At 29.3% G+C, this 19,609-nt stretch overlaps 1 long non-coding RNA gene across 2 annotated transcripts in view; it reads right to left on the bottom strand.

Annotated features, from left to right (window-relative positions):
• Positions 1 to 19,609, bottom strand: part of LOC110282747 (uncharacterized) — a 386,010-nt gene that overhangs the window by 17,562 nt on the left and 348,839 nt on the right. The gene's annotated exons all lie outside the window — the stretch shown is intronic.

Here is a 19,609-nt window from a genome sequence, read left to right as displayed (position 1 = left end):
AAGAAACGTACTATAAATACAATATATATATATATATATATATATTCCCCTTGATCTTCATACGTATACGTTCTTTAAAGTAAACTTGATTAACATTTCTGTTTATTTTGAACGTCAGGGAATTTCACGAAATAGATTATCTGATCTATAATAGATTGTAGTAGAATATTAATTCATTAATTAACATTTTCTAATGAGTCGAATTAAATCTTAAAACATTAGTATCGTTCAATAACAACTGCCCATAAGAACAATTTTTAATGCACTCCTTTAAAGTATAGAATAATAAAAGTTACTCGATGTATTTAAGCAGGTTTATGTACAGAATGTCTTCAGACGACAGGTGTACCTCCGTTTCGAACTCAGTCAGAACGTTTATTTATTTATTTTCAAATCTATGAAGATCATTTTACTTCTGAAAGTGTGCGAATACGAGGAAAGAGGAAATGGGTTTGGTTATTTTGGAGTGTGGTTGCAACCACTTCCGATCTATTCTATGTAGGGAAATATTGTGTACAGTGTACTCAAGTACAAAGGGATAATGGTGGCAACATGCGTTCGTAAATAAACAGAAGCACCCCTCTTTGCTTGTGGCGAGGTAGAAAGTGTATTCAGTAACAAGATCACCTTTTAAGAAAAATCACCTTAGCAATATGCTTCCTTCTGATTTAAAAGTGTTTTTTTTATTTTTTAGAAAGGCTACTTATACGAATTAAGTATATAATTGAAGAGGGAATAGTCTGAATAATTTCCGACTTGTTAGAGGAACATAAATTAAAAAATAAAAATGGAAATAAACTGTGCTCATACAATTAAACAGCTCACTGAAAGAACGTCCAAGGAGTTCAAAAAGTGTTAAAGAAATAGATTTAATGGAAGAACTATTGAAAAAATTACAAATTTTTTAAAAAAAGAAAAAAAATGAATTCAAACTATTGAGAAATTTAGTTGAAAAAAATCTAAAAACTTTACAAATTGTTAAAAAAAGGAAGGAAAAAAAATAATTTTAGCTACTGAAGAGCTTAGTGTGAGAATACCCGAAGACTTTGCAAATTGTTAAAAAAAATGAGTAAATAAATAAAGGAACATAAACTACTGAAGAGCCAAGTATAAGAATATCCAAAGATTTCGTTAAAAAATTTTTTTAAAGGAAAAAATTAATTTAAAATATTGTAGAGCAGAGGGGAAGAATATCCAAAAACTTTGCAAATTGTTTAAAAAAAAAAAAAATATTATTTTAATTATTGAAGAGCTGAGTAGGAAAACACCCGAAAACTTTTCAAATTATATATATATATATATAAAGTATTTAAATTACTGAAGAACTGAGTGGAAGAATATCCTAAAACTTTACAAATTGCTAAAAAAGAAAAACTAAATTTAAACTATTGAAGAACTGAGTAGAAGAACGTCGTAAGACTTTGAAAATTGTTGTAAAAAAAGGGGGAAAGGAAAAGTAATTCAAACTACTGAAGAGCTGAGAGGAAGAATATTTGAAAACTTTACAAATTGTTGCAAAAAGGAAAAAAATGAATTTAAACTGTTGAAGAGCTAAGTGATAAAACATCCGCAGATATTTATTTATTTATTAGAATTCTTAGAGAAACAAACGAGGAAACAAAGCTGAGTTCAAGGAATTGAGGATATTAATGAACGAATTTACGTATAAAATTTCATTGAACATTACATTTGACTAAGCTAGCTTTAAAACTTATACTTCCTGTTTCTTTTATTGATCAATTTACTTTTTGTTATTTTACTGAATTTCTAAGCCTTTCGTTTATTTGTGGAGATATAATGACTAACACAATTTCAAATGCATATTGATTTTTTCCCAACCCTTTGAAGGAGGAGGATTTTTAATGATTTCAATAAAAACATTAAATAAATAAATATACACGCAAGTAAATAAAAACGCAAGTAAACAAAGGAACAAAAATGTAAATAAATGTAACAACGGTAAACAAATAAATATTAATAAACAAGATCACTATTTAAAAATAAATTAGTATCTGCTGCCCTTTATTGTTTTAAATTTTAAAGTGCAAACCGACTCTCCAAGGAATTGTCTAAGTTAAATCACAATAGCAACAAATTCATCCCTTCGAACAAAGCATACACCATCTGTTTATTTGATACAATATCAATTCTAATCTTATTTTACAAGATTTAATAATTATTCGCTCCATAAACTATTCAACTGTAAAATTAATAATTTCAGGAAGCATGTATAGTAACTCTAATTTTAGCTCTATAAAACTACATGAAATTGGTAAATTATAATTCTATCAGGTGACTCCTGTTTTACTTTGGTCCACCTTAAGACAATAAAGTTCTCAACTTGGGAGGGTGCACTTATTCTTGTAACGATATCTCCACCATGTTTACCTGGGTGGTGTTCGATTTAGTTTCAAGAACGAAAGGAGGGGTGATGATATTTATTTTTCTCATTGTTCCTCAAGTATTTTGCTTCTTTTCCCCTTTGTTTAGTTAGTTAAAGATACTTAGCTTTCGTTTGTTTGTTTTGGAAATTAGGCAGCAAAATAGGTTCGCACTTCTATTTATTTTCTTTATTTTCTCTCTTACCACGCCAATACACACTGATTGATTCCCAGGAAAAGTTATGGCAGAATAATTTTTCTTATATTTTTTTACAGCTCATTTTAGATATTATTTTGGTTTGTTATGACTGCTATCGAACGAGTAAAATGCTGTTTCTAAAATTGCTGTTAAATTGCGACAATTATGCAGGTCAAATTATGCAAGGTCAAGTAATCTTATCCAATTGCCTGAAAATGATAAGATGAAAAGGAGATATTGTTCTTTGAAAATGGAAAGCATTTCCTTACAAAAAAATAAAGTGTTTTTGTGGTTGTTTTGAGGTTGACAGTTGTTAAAAAATACAACTGAGGTAGAAGATGAGGTTATGTTTTGCATCAAAAATAACCTCATTAATAAGTCTCATCTGCAACCTAATTTACACCTCAAAATATCAACACCATATCTAACTCAGAAATACTTTAGTTTAGAGCGGATGAAATTATTCACACCTCAAATATACGTATTTACTTGAAATGTAGAAAAAATAATTAGTGCACTTCCAAAACAACCTCCCTGAGGTGGGTTTCTCTAAAGTAGAATTCCATCAACCTCAAAACAACCTCAAGTGTCAATAAAACAACTTCATACACCTTCATACACCTTGGGAGGTTGATCTTTTAAGGTTGTTTTTTGAAATCAGCTTCCAAAAACCTCAAATCATTCTTAACGCCTCAAAACAACTTCAAAAAAACCTAAAAAATACCTTGAATTTCGGTAACGATTGTGATCTATTTTTTTAATATTTAAATAGTTTTTCCATTGATGCTTTATCTGGGCTGCATTATCTTGTAAGAAATTTAAAGAATTGAAAATTATTCATTAAATTTTCCCGTGATGGAAAAAGCTTGATAATTTGGTGTTTTTTTAAATATGTTTTATTACTTTTAAAATGTAAGTTATCTATACGTACTGAAGCCCAGATAATTCTTTATTGTAATATGGTGCATACATAACATATATAATAATAGCAAATAATGAAGAGGGCTTGCGAAAGACAACATAAAAACAATTTTTCTTTCATTTGAAACAATATTAGTTGAAGATTACACTTGATAAATTACTGTTCTATAATTATAGCCAACATTAGCATGCATTAATTAATGTATGATATTTAAATCCAACTGTATCATATATAAATTACAGTTCCATACTTAGTGCCAAATTTAACATACATTAGTAAGTTTTCTATATAACATATTCAGTTTAAGCAATTTTTAATTTTCAAAATGAAATAAATTTTAAGTGAAAATAAATTAATTTTTACAAATTATTTTTGATTTTTAAAATAGCTCATAGTTTTGATGTGTTTTTCTTCGTTAGAAAATTTTCTTCTCAATAATTCTATGCATAACCAAATAATAAACAATTTGATAACCATTTATTAGTTTAAGGAAATGACTCATAAGAGCTTATAATTATTCAATTTTTTGAGAAATGCGTACAAAAGTAAAAACAAAGCAAATAAAAAACTGTCTCTCTTCTACTATTAATAAAAGGAAAAAAAAATTTAACAAAATAAAAGAAATAGTATGATTAAGGGAATTATTTAATGTCTTTCTTAAAATAAATGAAAAATATAGAAAAAGTTGATTTTAAAGGTTTTCTGGTAAAACTATAAAAATTTGCGGCCTTGAATTTGTTGCAATTTAGCTCAATTCCCACGGTTTAAAAAAATAAATATATTATTTAGCAATGCTTGAGTCATACCACTTCTAAATTGAAAATTAAATCACTCCCAACCAATTTCCCCTTCAAAATTTAAAAATAACATTAAATTAAGTCCTTGTGTCATCCGATTCAAGGGAAAAAAAAAACATATGTTGACCTTTACACCAAATCAACCTCACTGCACCCTAGCGATATTACAGTGATTCTTTGACATGAATTGGATAATAGCGTCCACCCCTCTAAATCGGAGGAAGCTATTTTTTCTCTCCCCCTATTTCCATGTATCCTTAAATATCGCACAATATCACATGATATGATCTGATTTTAAAACCACAGATAGACATTGAATGATAGGCAGACATTTTTTTTTTTCGTTTGCTAGTCACCTCTATTGTCCTGTGTGTGAACGAAGAAAAAGAACAAATTTCTGACTTGGAAGTGATTCAGGACGTTCTAATAAGGAAAGAACATTTAGCTCTGTGCAATAACCACTAGCGGCGATTTCAATTTCAATAGAGCTATTGTCGAGAGTAACTCGTAAATTTATATAAATAACGATCATTTAAAAATTGGCTATTGTATCTCAATAAGAGTTTCTAAGGAATGGTTTTAAAAAAATAAATGGATTTTGGTGAGAGTTGGCGCATTTTCTTATTGCCAAACAAAGAAACGGATGGCGTTTTGAAGATGTCCATGGTCTTATTCACTCAGAGAAATAAAATACTAGTCTGGTATATATATATATTTTTTTTTCGCATCAAGTCTTGTAGCTTCAGAACTAATTTGCTAAATTATGTTTCCCAAAAATATGTATTTTCAACTTTATGCCATGATTTAATGTAATAAAATAACGTTTGAGTATTTCAATGGCTTTTATGACATGGCTGTTATTTGGATACAAAAAGTAGCAAGAGAAAGTTTGGATGTATGACAAAAGCTTTTGTGATATAATTCATATATCTCAAAAATATTGGAGTACTTCGAAAAATAAGGAATATATCTATATGCGAATATTTTATGTAAGAATTACAGAAATAAAGGGCTGTGATGTTAGTGGAGTCGAGGATTCTATCTTCGACTCCACTAAGGTTTAATGAGTACATGTGATATATGTGCTGCTAAAATCTGTGGAAACGAAAGTCCTGTGGTCAGTCATTGAGCAGTACCATGAGGACTGTGATCTGGAGAATATTTCCTTCCCCTTAAGATTTATGTCTGAATTGAGGAAGCGACTTCACGAATGAGTGGTGCTGCCATCTATCCGTGGAGTTTTGAGCTAAAGCGTACATTCACCTTTGCGGTACTCTCTTGTCAAACGAAAGGCGCTCATGTTTCTGTACTAATTTACTAAATTATGTTTTTCAAAAATACGTACTTTCAATTTTATGCCATAATTAATTGCGATAAAATAACGTTTGCGAAATTTCAAAGGCTCTTTATCATATGGCTGTTATTTGGACATAAAACGTAAAGTTTGGATATGCAATAAAAGCTTTTGGGATATAGTTTATCCATCTAAAAATATAGGGTGTGGGTATTGTTTCCACTGGAAAAGTGAGGCACTCTGACTGCATGTTTGTACTACACTCATAAGCAGCAAAAAAAAAAAAAAAAAAAAAAAAAAAAAAAAANCGTTTAAAGTTGCGTTAAAAAAAAATGTTAACGCAAATTTATTGTCAGAAGCAAATTTGTTGCAACTTTAATAAGGTGCTAAATTGAATCATATTCCGTTCTAGCTGTACCATTGTACTTTGTAATCAAATCATAGTTGATAATATGACTTAAATTAGCATCATAGTAAGGTTGAAAATTCGAACACTATATAGGTTCGACACGTTGCAAAATTACTTGCAGTTGATAAGAATAATTTTTACTTCACTAATTCTGTTTATGATGAATTCTTAGAAAGTTTCAGAATGACCACAATTTATTGATATAAGAAATGTAGAGTGAGTTAGTGTTTCTGCAAAATGTTAAAATTCAGTGAGAGTTGAAAACCAATAGAACTTCTTATTTTTATGTAATTTAAAATAATGTCAGTTTTTAATATTAAACTTAGTCCATCAAAAACATGTCCGACAAATACTTAGTTTGCCATCTTTACTAAAAAATGTAGTATGTAATCTATTTTTTTCTTACTTTTTTCTTAAAAAAAGTATAACCTGAATCTGAGATCCCCAAGTTTAAAGCATGTTTCAGGTTTTGTGCAACCTATTTACAAGCCGTGGTGCCTCTGAGGATGTGACCTGGGTTCGAATCTCTGCGATGACTAGTCGATACGAATTCCACTCCTAGCTTGCACCAACCACAGTGCTGACGTTAACAGATTCATGGATTAGAGTATTCTTGCCATCAGGCTAATCGTGGAAGGTTTCCACTGTTTTTCTCTCCATATATCTGTTAGCTCCATCAAAAAGTCCTAAGCAAAGACCTGATGGTTATGAGATGGAGGTTTCAAGTTCTATAAAATAGGTCGAAAATTTAAAAAAAAAAAAATTCAAAATTAACAAAATGTTGACCAGAAATTTCGAATTGATTAAGCTCAAAAAATTTGCATGCTCTTTTCTGAAAGAGTCTAGGAAATAATTTAGTTGGCTCAACTTTTTCTGACAGAAATTGCTGCATTTATCTTAAAAAATATATGTACATTAAAAACCGAACATTCGATAAAAGAAAAATAATATTGATTTCAAGGCCAGTCAACGTTTTCGTCTGCTATTTTTAGAACCAAATTCTGCTGTTTTTTTTTTTTTTTTTTTTTTTTTTTTTTTTTTTTTTTTTTNTTTTTTTTTTTTTTTTGTGAGAATTATCCTAAAATTAATATAACAGATATCGTTCGTTGCGTGTACAATACACACCAAAATGTGCAAAAAAACAACAAAAAAAACTTTTTTATTTAATTATTGAATTTCCCGATCTGCATATTTTTTACTCAACAGTTTTCGTAAAATATTCTGTTTTTAAGTTATTTTGGAAACATCAATAAGAGGAAAATACAAATAAATATCAGTATCTTATTTAAATTCCCTTTCCCCCACTCTGTAGTGTTTAGTACAGTCATTAATAGAACTTTCCAAATAATATTACCACTTTCCAAAACTCAAAACATGGAGAGGAAAACCACGAAAACTTTCCACGGTTAGCCTGCCATGTTCCTTCTACCACTGAGGATATTTTACGTCAGCACTGTGGCTGGTGCAAGCCGGATGCGGAATTCGTATCGACCAGCCATCGCTGGGATTCGAACCTGGTGCACCTCATTGGAAGGCGAACGCTCTATCCCCTGAGTCATCATGGCTCTCATTTGTCTTATTATGGAATGCCCAAACAATGTGTAGCAATGCCTAAACAATGTGTAAATTGTTTTATTCTTCTCCAGCGTATTTTCTATCATTTAAGCAATAACTAGATATTCTATAGCCGTATTTTATATATTGACGATAACAATATCACATATTTAAACAAATATTGTCATACACAGACTAAATAACATACTTTACATAAAAACGACGAGAGTGTTTTTTTTTTTTTTTTTCAAATTAGTTAAGCTTATCATTTTTTTAATCAAGATTATTGTTTTCAAAATATATTAATTATTAAATAAACATTAAAAAAATTTTTTGTTTCTGAACTAAGATATAAAAGTTAATTAGTTTTAAGCAGGGAGAATTTTTTTCCAAAAAAATTATATTAAATAAATAAATAAAGACTAAATCTGTTTTCGCTTCAATTAATGCAAAATTCATTACTCCAAACATTTTAATAAAATTATTTTGATAACATGACGCGAACAGTCAAAGATAAGAAGAAAAAAAAAACGGATTGGCGAAAAATGGCGTCAAAATAAATAGCATAAAAACAACAGCGCAACTTAAAATATAAGCGTCTTTCGCTAGCCCAATATATCAACTTCTTTATTATCGCGGCCATTTCGCTCACACGAGACGTTTACGCATCGGCACGTATCTTCGTCTTTTATTTGATTAAAGCCTAATATATATCTATATGCACCCCCCTTTAAAAATATATACGTATATATAATAAACATAAACGCTTTGCTACACTAAAGAACAATCATCGTCATGGCTTGGCGCATTTGGAGAAAAATTTTAAAACTGTCTTTGGCGCCTTACGCGCCATTTATATTGTCTGACGATTCATTTTGAAGAAAAAGAAAGGAATCTTTCTAAGAATAAAAGAAAATGGTATAAAAAAAATAAAAGATGTTTAGGGGTAGGGGGTAGGAATCGGGTCTATCGATATGGCGAAAAGTGTATTAAATGCTTGGCGGCCTTTTGCTGATTAACCCTTAGACTTGTATTGGAGGGGAGAGGCCTCATAGAACTATTTGTCTGAAGGGTCTTGGATCCACTTTGTCATTTCGAGATGCTGTTGTCGCCCGCAGCAATGATTTTCTTACGCTTCTTTCTTCTCCATCTTCCCAAAGATTTCAGAAGGAAATTTCACTGAATAAACAGAATAAAATGAAATATCTGGTTGTCTTGTTGAATCGAATGTTGACTTAAAAGACGAATCGATTATGCGACAATCACGCACGCAATTTGACAGTAGCCGCTTTTTTATTTTATTTGCAATAATGCTTCTTTTGTGGCCATTATGTTATGTGACAATGTATCTTTGCAATATTAATGCTTACATTGAAAAAGTATGTTAACGCTTTTTTTTTTAAACGCTGGAATGTAATCGAAAATTATAATGACAAGGTTCATGACTTTTTCGCTACTTATGCAGCATTTTCTTCAAATGTAGGATGCAAATATATGACCTAATAGTTTCGGTGACTTTATTAGCAAGTCTCAATATCGAACAAGTTTGATGGGTCTAGAATTACCTACCTCCCAGCATTTCTTCCAGTTGTACGATCTATTAGTTTTGAGGACTTAAATGAGCTTCAATAACGAGAAAGTAAATTGGTCCAGAATAATCTACGTTTCGGCATTTTCTCTGCATGTATTGTTCAAATGTATGATCTAATGGTTTCGGTGACATTAACAAGTCTCAATAACGTGATAGTATATTGGTCTCAAGTAATATACCTCCTGACATTTTCTACAGATGTATTGTTCAAATGTATGATCTAATAGTTTCGGTGACATTAACAAGTCTCGATCTAATAGTTTCGGTGACATTAACAAGTCTCAATAACGAGATAGTAGATTGGTCTCAAGTAATATACCTCCAGACATTTTCTGCAGATGCATTGTTCAAATGTATGATCTAATAGTTTCGGTGACATTAACAAGTCTCAATAACGAGATAGTAGATTGGTCTCAAGTAATATACCTCCTGACATTTTCTACAGATGCATTGTTCAAATGTATGATCTAATAGTTTCGGTGACATTAACAAGTCTCAATAACGAGATAGTAGATTGGTCTCAAGTTATATACCTCCTGACATTTTCTGCAGATGTATTGTTCAAATGTATGATCTAATAGTTTCGGTGACATTAACAAGTTTCAATAACGAGATAGTAGATTGGTCTCAAGTAATATACCACCTGACATTTTCTCCAGATGTATTGTTCAAATGTATGATCTAATAGTTTCGGTGACATTAACAAGTTTCAGTAACGAGAAAGTAAATTGGTCTAAAATAATTCACCTTTCGCATTTTCTTTTTCAACATGTTTTCTTCATTCTCTGCAATTTATTTTCTTTCTCTTCTTTCACGCTCAGTTATTCCCTTTATTAATTTATTTATTTTCCGATACTTTATAACCTTTCTGTGATGAATATGGAAGCAATAACATCCAGCAAACAACTATTCAACAACAGAGGTAAGAGTAACTATAAAAATGTATCATAAAATTAGTGAAATTATTGCTTTGTGTTGGGCCTTTTTAGAAATTTTGTGCAATCCGTCACAAGCAAGGCCTAATTATGGCATGGATAGGAGGGTCACTTGCCCTGGGCCCCACTGTAAAAAAAGTTCTCAAATGTCTACATAAAAATTTTAAATAAAAAAATTTTTTGACTCCTAATTTAGCATTTTTACTTATTTTTTAAAGAAGTGTCAGTATTTCAGCAGTTGCCTTATGAAAATTTGTGAATTTTTAGTTCATAAGTTATTTAAACTAAGTCGCAAGTAATGCTTTTCCTTTGAAATATTATTTTTTAAAAGTTTTATACTGTGAAAAGACTTTTAACTTATCTGAGATCAACATTGGTAACTTTTATTAAAAAAGAAACAACTAAAATTCTACTAATAAATTAATATAAATTCATAAGCATTCTATCAGCTCGCTCGCAATAAATGGAAAATTTTAAAATGTCAAAAGAACATTTTAATTTACCCCATAATGCTAAGATATGTCATATTTTCCCTTATGAATATGAATATGGTTTTCAACTTTAAATATGTCCTTTTAATTAACCTACCTTGTTAATCTCACCTTTTTTAATATTTTTTCATGAACATAGTTCTATAATCTGTTTCAGTCTCTCTTCTTTGTAACATTTATCTTGGACGCAGTTCTGTTATCTATAACTACTTGATTGGTTTTTAATCTTAAATAATTTTTATCTAATATTTTTTTAATCTTAAAATCAAATAAGTTCCAGTTAAATCTTTCCTCATTTAAATTTTTTTTTAAACGTAACATTCTTTTTAACTTAAACAAAATCCTTAATCAATCAGGTGTTTAACTCAGTCTTTTATGCCTAATGTACTTACTATTGTATTGATTTTTATAAGAATTAAAATGTAGAGTTTATATACTGATAATTTACCCTTTTAGTTGCAACTGAGTGAAAAGTGAGAGTTTTTATTCCATCTGAAAAACAAAAAATAATGATTTCTGTCGGTTGCAATCACTGAAATCGATAAAAAATATTCATGAAAGATTCATGCAGTTTCTGCGGATAATAGTTTAATCATTAGTAATGAAAGATATATTAATAGTTCTGAAAGCGCGAAATTCAGTCACAATAAATTTGTTGCCAAGGACGATATCAATTTTTGACTTTTTATTGCAAACGTTATTGTCTGCTGCTCCGGCAACAGAAAAAGTGTTTTGATTGCTAAATTTATTTCGTTTCTCAAGGAGAGAAACAACATCGACGCAGACTTTGTTTACGTATTATTATTTACTTCGGACAGTGAAAAATAAGAATTGTTGGTTAATAATTCATTTGCGTGAATATGGAGTTTGGATTATTGCAAAACGTAAACGGGAGAATTTAGTTTTGATTTTGAAGAACGTTGTCAGTTCTAGTATTCGATATATTTTAGAACGTTTCGTATCAACGAATAATATTCTATAGCTACTTATGAAAACTATGGATTTAAGAAGCCGAGTTTTAATCAATGCACCTATAGATAAAGTCTAAGTTAAAATTTTAAGGCCTGTGAACACGACAACAATATTTAAATCCCTTTTATTTTATTAATAATTCTTAAAATATATTGCTCAGAAATAAAGTGACAAAAAAGATTTGTAATTATGCAATTATCAGAAAAAAGTTGTATGCAGAAAATTCGTATTTCAGCGTAAAAACTTTAAAGACCGCCAATAATTTCTAAAAATAAATATACATGTACTATCCAAAGTGGCTTTTATAAATTCTTGAGGTATTGCACCACAAAAGAAATATGTTGGTACCAAAGAGGCTTTCATAAATTGAGGTATTGCACCTCAAAATAAATATGTTGGTACCAAAGAGACTTATAAATTGAGGTATTGCCCCACAAAAAAAATATGTACCAAGGAGGATTTCATAAATTGAGGTATTGTACCACAAAATAAATATGTTGGTACCAAATAGACTTATAAATTGAGGCATTGCCCCACAAAAGGAATATGTACCAAAGAGGATTTTATAAATTGTGGTATTGCACCACAAAAGAAATATGTTGGTACCAAAGAGGCTTTTGAATTGAGGTATTGCTCCACAAAAGAAATATGTACCAAAGAGGCTCTTATAAATGGAGGTATTGCACCACAAAAGAAATATGTTGGTAACAAAGCGGTGGAAAGTAATATCTAAGTCAGGAAAAAAGCAGAAATGCTATCGAAATCGGATAAATTACAGTACGTGAAAGCTTTTGTAATGGACATCTAAACAGATTTCATTGTTTAGATGTCCATTACAAATGTCAGATGTCCATTACATTGGAGGTTGAAATTAGATAGTGTTTCGTCTCTTTTAACTCGTTTCTGTTTTCTGTCAAAATATAAAAGCTTTATTTATCTTATTTTTGAAGTAAAATTTATTTATTTTAATTGGTAATACAAATTAAAGGCATTATTAATTTAACTGTTTAAATACACATTAACGTTATAAAATAGCTATCTTAACGAGACAAAAACTTAAATATAAGTTTTAACGTTTAAGAAATAGCTGTCTTGATAAGACAAAAGTTTAAATATACTTTATTACACTAACGAAATCGTTACCGTAAAATGACAAAAGTTTTATTATAACGCTGAAAAAATAACTATCTTGACTAGAAAAGAGTTAGAATGCACTAACGTTGAAGAAATAGCTCTCTGCATTAACTGAAGATAAAGGGTTAAATATACCTTAAAGTTAAAGGAAAAGCTATCTTTATAAGTTTAAGATCTAGCTTCTTTAAATACTTGAACTTGTTCAATTTTCACAATAGCTTTAAACAATCGCAAAATATATTTTTTATTCCTTTCTTTTCAAGTTAATTAAATGCATATTACAGAATGATTCAAGAAATGTCGGCTTTTTTTTATTTATTTAATCCTTTCAGGCGGACATTTTTTATCCTCCACACAAAAAAACACATACAAGAAGGTTTGTATTTGATCAAATTTTTCTGTCCTAAGTAATCGATGGAATGGGCGAAAGCGTGATCTGTCAATCATCAAGATCTAACCACGCCTCATTTGTAGGCCTCGCCCATTCGATTTCGATTCCTACTAGAGTTTCCGATACAAAGCACAAAGAAGTGCATTTGCTGTTTGGAAATGATTTTTTTTCTTTCTTATTTACTTTTTCGTCTCCGTTTGAATGTTTTTTTATTTATACTTTTAACTTGTGACGCTAACATTGTTGTTAAACGATACAGGTGAATGGCGAATGTTGCAATGGAAATATATTTCTTCAATTTTTTTTTTCTTCTCTTAAACTCATATCGCATTTTCGTTTAAAAAATATTTTCTCATCTCTCAAAAATTTATCATTTCTGTAAAGTACTAAAGAAGTATTAAAGTAAAAGATTAAAACAGTCACTATTTAGTACGAAATATTTACAATAGAGTATAGCTTATAGACCAGTGTACTACATAGAGTAAACTTGTCAAGATAGCTATTTCTTTAACGTTTCAACGTTTTATGAAATTTTTGACTTTTTAAGTTAAAATTTCGTTAAAGTTAAAAAATATATTTAAATTTTTATCTTTTCAAGACAACTTAATAATCAAAATCNCCCCCCCCCCCCCCCCGAGAAGGATTGGTGAACTGCTCTCAAAGCAACTTATTCTGACTTCAATATATCAAGTTTAATCCGGGCATATATTGGTAAAATACGTTTCCATATGGCCAGGTAGAAGCCTATCACCAAGCTGGAGCTTGATTATTATACATTGCACCCAGTCATGTCTATGGGAAATAGAAAGGAAGTTCTAATCATTGTATATTGAACCCTTAGCTAAATTATTGCGCACCTACTAGAAGCGCGATTGCCTTTCTGCTTAGCGAAGGTTATAATTGAAGCAATCACTGCGCGCAGTTCACCACTGCCCATAATGTCAATAGGTCTAGTAATTCTAATAAATATAACATCAATAACTTTGATATAAATAATTCTAATAAATATAATATCAAGAGTCTTGGTGGCGCGAAGAATAGAGAGTTCGATTTCCAATGAGATGAACTGGGTTCGAATCCCAACGATGGCTGATCGATATGAATTCCGCACCAGGCTCACACCGACCAACGCGCTGACGTAAATATACTCAGTGGTAAACGGATCATGGGTTAGAGTTCCCCTAGCAGTCAGGCTAACCATGGGAGTTTTTCGGGTTTTCTCTCACCATGTAAAGCAAGTGCGGGTTAGTTTCATCAAAAAGTCCTCCACGAAGGCAAATTTCACACAATACTCGATTCAGGAGTTCCCTTGTTTTCTGAATTGGATTCAAAATTACAAGGCTATGGAGTTGAACTTTAGTAGTCGTAAGCCTAAATGTGGGTCAGCTGCTCAACGACGGTTATAAAATTATAAAAATATAATATCAGTTATTCTCATATAAATAATCCTAATATAAATAATTCTATTAACCCTTAGGTCAATAATTCAAACATCGATATTTCTAATAGCTCTTATGCCAATAGTTCTCGTAATATTTATTGCAATATAAATAATTCTAATAAAAAGGATATCTATATTTATAATATAAATAATTCTAAGAAATATAAATAATTCCTAGAAATATAATACCGATTCTAATCATATGAATAATAATATGTAAATATAATGTAAATAATTCTGACATTAAAATTTTTAATTAATCTCATGCCAATAATTCTAATAACTTTAATGCCTATAATGCGAACATTAATAATTATAATATACATAATTTACTTGCAAATAATTTTAACATAAATAATTTCAATAAACATAATAGCCATCATTAACTATAACGCTACTAATTCTAATGTCAAGAATATAACAAAGGCACTATCAATAATTCTAATATCAATAATTTAAATTTTTCTTTTACTTTATTTAAAAAGGAAAGACATTTTTTTTTGGGGGGGGGGAGGGTTTTTTCGTAGATTCACAAGTTTATAAAAACCATTTATCACTTCCTCACGATTAAACCATTTTTTATTTTATTTCTTTCCATTTTTTTTAATGGAAAGAAAGAAATGTGATCAGTGGCCAAGAAGAGGTAAGTGTGTCTGGGTGGGGTTGCCCGGATGGGGCCACGGGCCACCGACGTCTCATGACGTGATATATCCTGAGAGCATACACCCTTCCTCCCACGCTCGGCACGCGCTCATCGCGATTTCGGACACCGCCTAACCTCAGGTCACTGATCACCCTGACTGCACACAATGGCACCGACCACCTTCCCTTCCACCCACAGTACTCATCTTAATGTATTGAAGAAATACAGTGTTATTACAGTACATCAGAGAATATGTGCAATACGAGACTTGAAATGCTGCACAGTGCTGTGTCACATTATTAGTCCAGTTACGAAAAACAAAGCAATAAAATCATTAATGCATTTATATTGTTAAAAAATTTAATATTGCTAAATAAGTAATATTCAAACATTTAATTTTTATTTATTAATTTTTTTTTAAGGGAAGGAATAAAAAATCAAACACATTTACTTGACTTAAAACATTTTATTGAGTTGGAAAAAAATCTTTTAATTTAGAGATAAATAAATAAATAAAATAAATAAATAAATAAATAAAACAAATAAATAAATCAATGAAATAAATAAATCAATCAATAAAATAAATAAATAAATAAATAAATAAAATAAATAAATAAAATCAATCAATCAATCAATGATAAAATAAAAATAATAATAACAATAATAATAATTTGTCAACTATAATACTTAGGCACGTTTTAATAGTCAAGATAGTAAATAATGAATTTAACACATCATTATGCAATCAGCAACCTATAATAACAAAAGAAAGCGTGTGCACCAGTGTGTCTCTTTTATAACTTCAGTCCTGCAGTGGACTGATAGTAAAGACACGATTCCTAATAGAACACTAACGTCAGTAAACGGGTGGGTGACTATTTTGATCAACCTGCGTACGGACAGAGATGGCACGGCATTTTTGACAAACATCCTCTGATTAAAAAAAAAAAAAAAAAAAAAAAAAAAAAAAAAAAANAAAAAAAAAAAAAAAATTAAGAAGGAAAAATAAAAAATAAATATCACCTAGGTAACCAAAATTAAGGTATTTTTTAAAAAAGATAATAGAAAATTCTAGTAAATTCAAATATTTTATGTATTTATTAATTTTTTTTAAAAAAAATAGCAGTTACAAAAAAAAATTAAAAATTAAATAAATAAATAAACCATTGAATTTACTTTTTGGTTTATTAAGCAAAATTATCTATATATATGTCACGGCGAAAGACCGAAATCGGTGGTTGTTGACTTTCACCAGTGAATGTCGACAAACACCAAATACGTCGGTGAAAGATCGAATATTTCATTACATTCTTGTACATTCGGACCCTCACCGGTGTATGTCGACAATCACAGATATGCTTTGGTGAATGTCCGAAATATTTATTACATTCGATTTGATATGAATTTATTCGTGGATATAATTACATTTATTCGATATTTTAACCCNAGTGCCATTGCCCGGTATATATTTGCCCGATACTCCAAACACTGATGTTTCTTCTAATCTATCGTCAGTAAGTATTAAAATGTAGAATAAATATAAATATATCAAATAAATATGATGATATTAATGGATAAATTAATATAAAATAGGATATAACAAATATTTCGAACATACACCAAGCGACTACGTTAATGTTGACATTGACCGGTGAATGTCAACATTCTCCAGATTTCGGTGTTTCACCGTAACATATATATAAACTACCAGAATGAGGGAAAATTTACCAGTGTTTTTTTAATTATTTTTTCTTTTATCTCCGTGTTAAATCAGCCTGATTAGCAAATGGTATCAGAGCTATCTTTCTTGCAGTTGAAATAACAATCAAGATATGTCAATAAATAAAATGAAAAACAATGCTTATAATTGCCACCTGTGAAGAAGAATTACAGTTGAGAACGTGTGATAGTCACGAAACAATGATCGCAGTTTAAAGCACTTGAGGAAAGAAAAGTCGCGGGTGTGTGACAAAGCACGCGACTTCCATGGTTCCGCAGCAGAACAGCATCCGATTAAATGCCAAAGTCAACGACTGTGACACGTAGATTCCCGGAAAAAAAATATATAATAAAGAGATAGAGATATGCTGCTCGGATCAGTGGCCCGAGCAAAGTTCACAGGTATTAATGGATCAGAGTCATCTCGTCCAGTAGATGCCGGAATTAAGAATCTGACTCTTGTTTTTAGTTTATAAACACTTTACCGGAAGCGTTAGACGGTGGACAGTTAGAGAGTCATGTCGTTATGGTATGTCAATAATGCACAATTGGAAATAAAAATATGCAGATAAAATTAAAGTTAAATTGTCCGAATGACAGAAATGTCGAGATTGAACTATATCGGAATACTAGAAAATTGGAATCGGAAAACTGGAATAATATCAGAATATTGTACTATTGGAATACATTTTCTGTAAAATTTTTCTTCAGTTTTCATTTTTTAAAAAAAGATATGGGATAAAAAATTAACACCAATCTTTTTAATTTTGGGTTGAAACTGTAGCAGTTGTTTACATTTTCTCATGAAAAAAAAATTTAAAACGTGTAGTCGTAGTTTTAAAACTAGAGTAGCTAGCTCGAAAAAGAAATTAATAAAATAAATAATAAATAAAATAAATAATGAAAATTATAAATAATAAATAAATTAAATAATAAATAAAATAAATAACNTAAATAAAATAAATAGCAAATAAATAAATAATAAATAAAATGAATAATAAATAAAATGAATAATAAATAAAATAAATAAATAATAAACAAAATAAATAATAAATAAAATAAATAGCAAATTAAGTAAATAAAACAAATAGCAAATAAATAAATAATAAATAAAATAAATAGCAAATAAATAAATAATAAATATAATAAATAGCAAATAAAATAAATAAAATATTTAATAAATGAATGGATGAAGGAAAAATTAAATTAAAAATAAAAAAAATATCGAGGAAATACGTTTAAATTTCCTTAAATCAGTGCTTCAAACTCCGTAAAAAATACAATTGACTGTTGTATCTATAAAAAAAATATAAGTTTAAATTTTTAAAAAAAACTTTTTGACAAAAATAAAAAGACACCTAATAAAAAGTGGAAAAAAAATGCTACAAAAACTATAAAAATAAAAAATTGCACGCTTTGAAACAAATGAAAATGGAGAAAAAAAGAAACATACATTAAAATTATGCAATAATGTAAGCAATTTATAAATGAAAAAATTAGTTTAAAATAGTTCGTTACTTTAATACTTTAAATTCAGCAAAACAAAAATAAGATATCAAATGAAAATCATGCGTAATTATAATTAAAAAATAATCATAAAATGCAGTTTGAGAAATGGAAATTAAAAAAAAAAGAAGAAAAAAGTTTAAAAGTATGTAAATGCAATAAATTCGGGGAAAAACCGTACCTTTGATACTTTAATTCAGATTTTTTTTCAAAATTACAATTGATATTCATTTTTAATTTATAATATATGATAATAAAAATAATTATCGTAAAATATAAATTACTTATCAACCATTTTTTAAATTCAAAGCATTAAAAAAAATGTGCAAACAAAACAGCTTAATTTAAAAACCATCACAAAAGNAAACCGTACCTCTGATACTTAAATGCAGATTTTTTTTCAAAATTACAATTGATATTCCTTTTTAATTTATAATATATGATAATAAAAATAATTATCGTAAAATATAAATTACTTATCAACCATTTTTTAAATTCAAAGCATTAAAAAAAATGTGCAAACAAAACAGCTTAATTTAAAAACCATCACAAAAGTCTTGAGCCACAAGCTTGTAAGAAAAAATAAAGAAAAAAATAAAATAAATAAATAAAATGTGTGTCAGTGAAATTCATTGAAAAATCTTTCGAATCAGAATATAAAGTTTTCTCAAAATGATTTCACTTTTCAATGTCAATGCCGGATAAAAAAAATAAAAAAAAGAATGCAAAAGAGAAAACAGCCACTTGACAACAAAAGAGACAGAACCTTTTCATGTGGATATGTATTATAAAAACCATCCATTCAAAGAATAATTCTTCTAAAGAGCGCCCTAACAACACCTTCCTTTCTCCTCAGAAACTCTTTACTATTCCGGTTAAGTGTGAAAAATTTCGCCAATTGAATTACAAAGAATTTTTGTAATCAAAATGATCGATGTTAGACTTGAAATAAGTAGTAATGATCAATGCAGTACTAAAAATAAACAATAATGATGGATGCACTACTTGAATTAAACAATAGAGACGGGTGGACTACTTTTTTATTTTATATTTTATAACCGTCGTTGAACAGCCGACCCAATTTTTGGGTTTATGACTACTAATGTTCAACTACATAGCTTTGTAATTTTGAACCCAATCCAGAAGACAAGGGAACTCCTGGATCAAGTATTGAGAGAAATTTGCTTGTACTTTTTGATGGAACTAACCCCCATTTGGTTACATTGAGAG

Source organism: Parasteatoda tepidariorum, chromosome 1 (genome assembly GCF_043381705.1).
Source record: "Parasteatoda tepidariorum isolate YZ-2023 chromosome 1, CAS_Ptep_4.0, whole genome shotgun sequence".
Classification (NCBI taxonomy): Eukaryota; Metazoa; Arthropoda; class Arachnida; order Araneae; family Theridiidae; genus Parasteatoda; species Parasteatoda tepidariorum.
The sequence above is the reverse complement of the archived record's forward strand: the minus strand, read 5'-3'. Positions and strand labels throughout refer to the sequence as shown.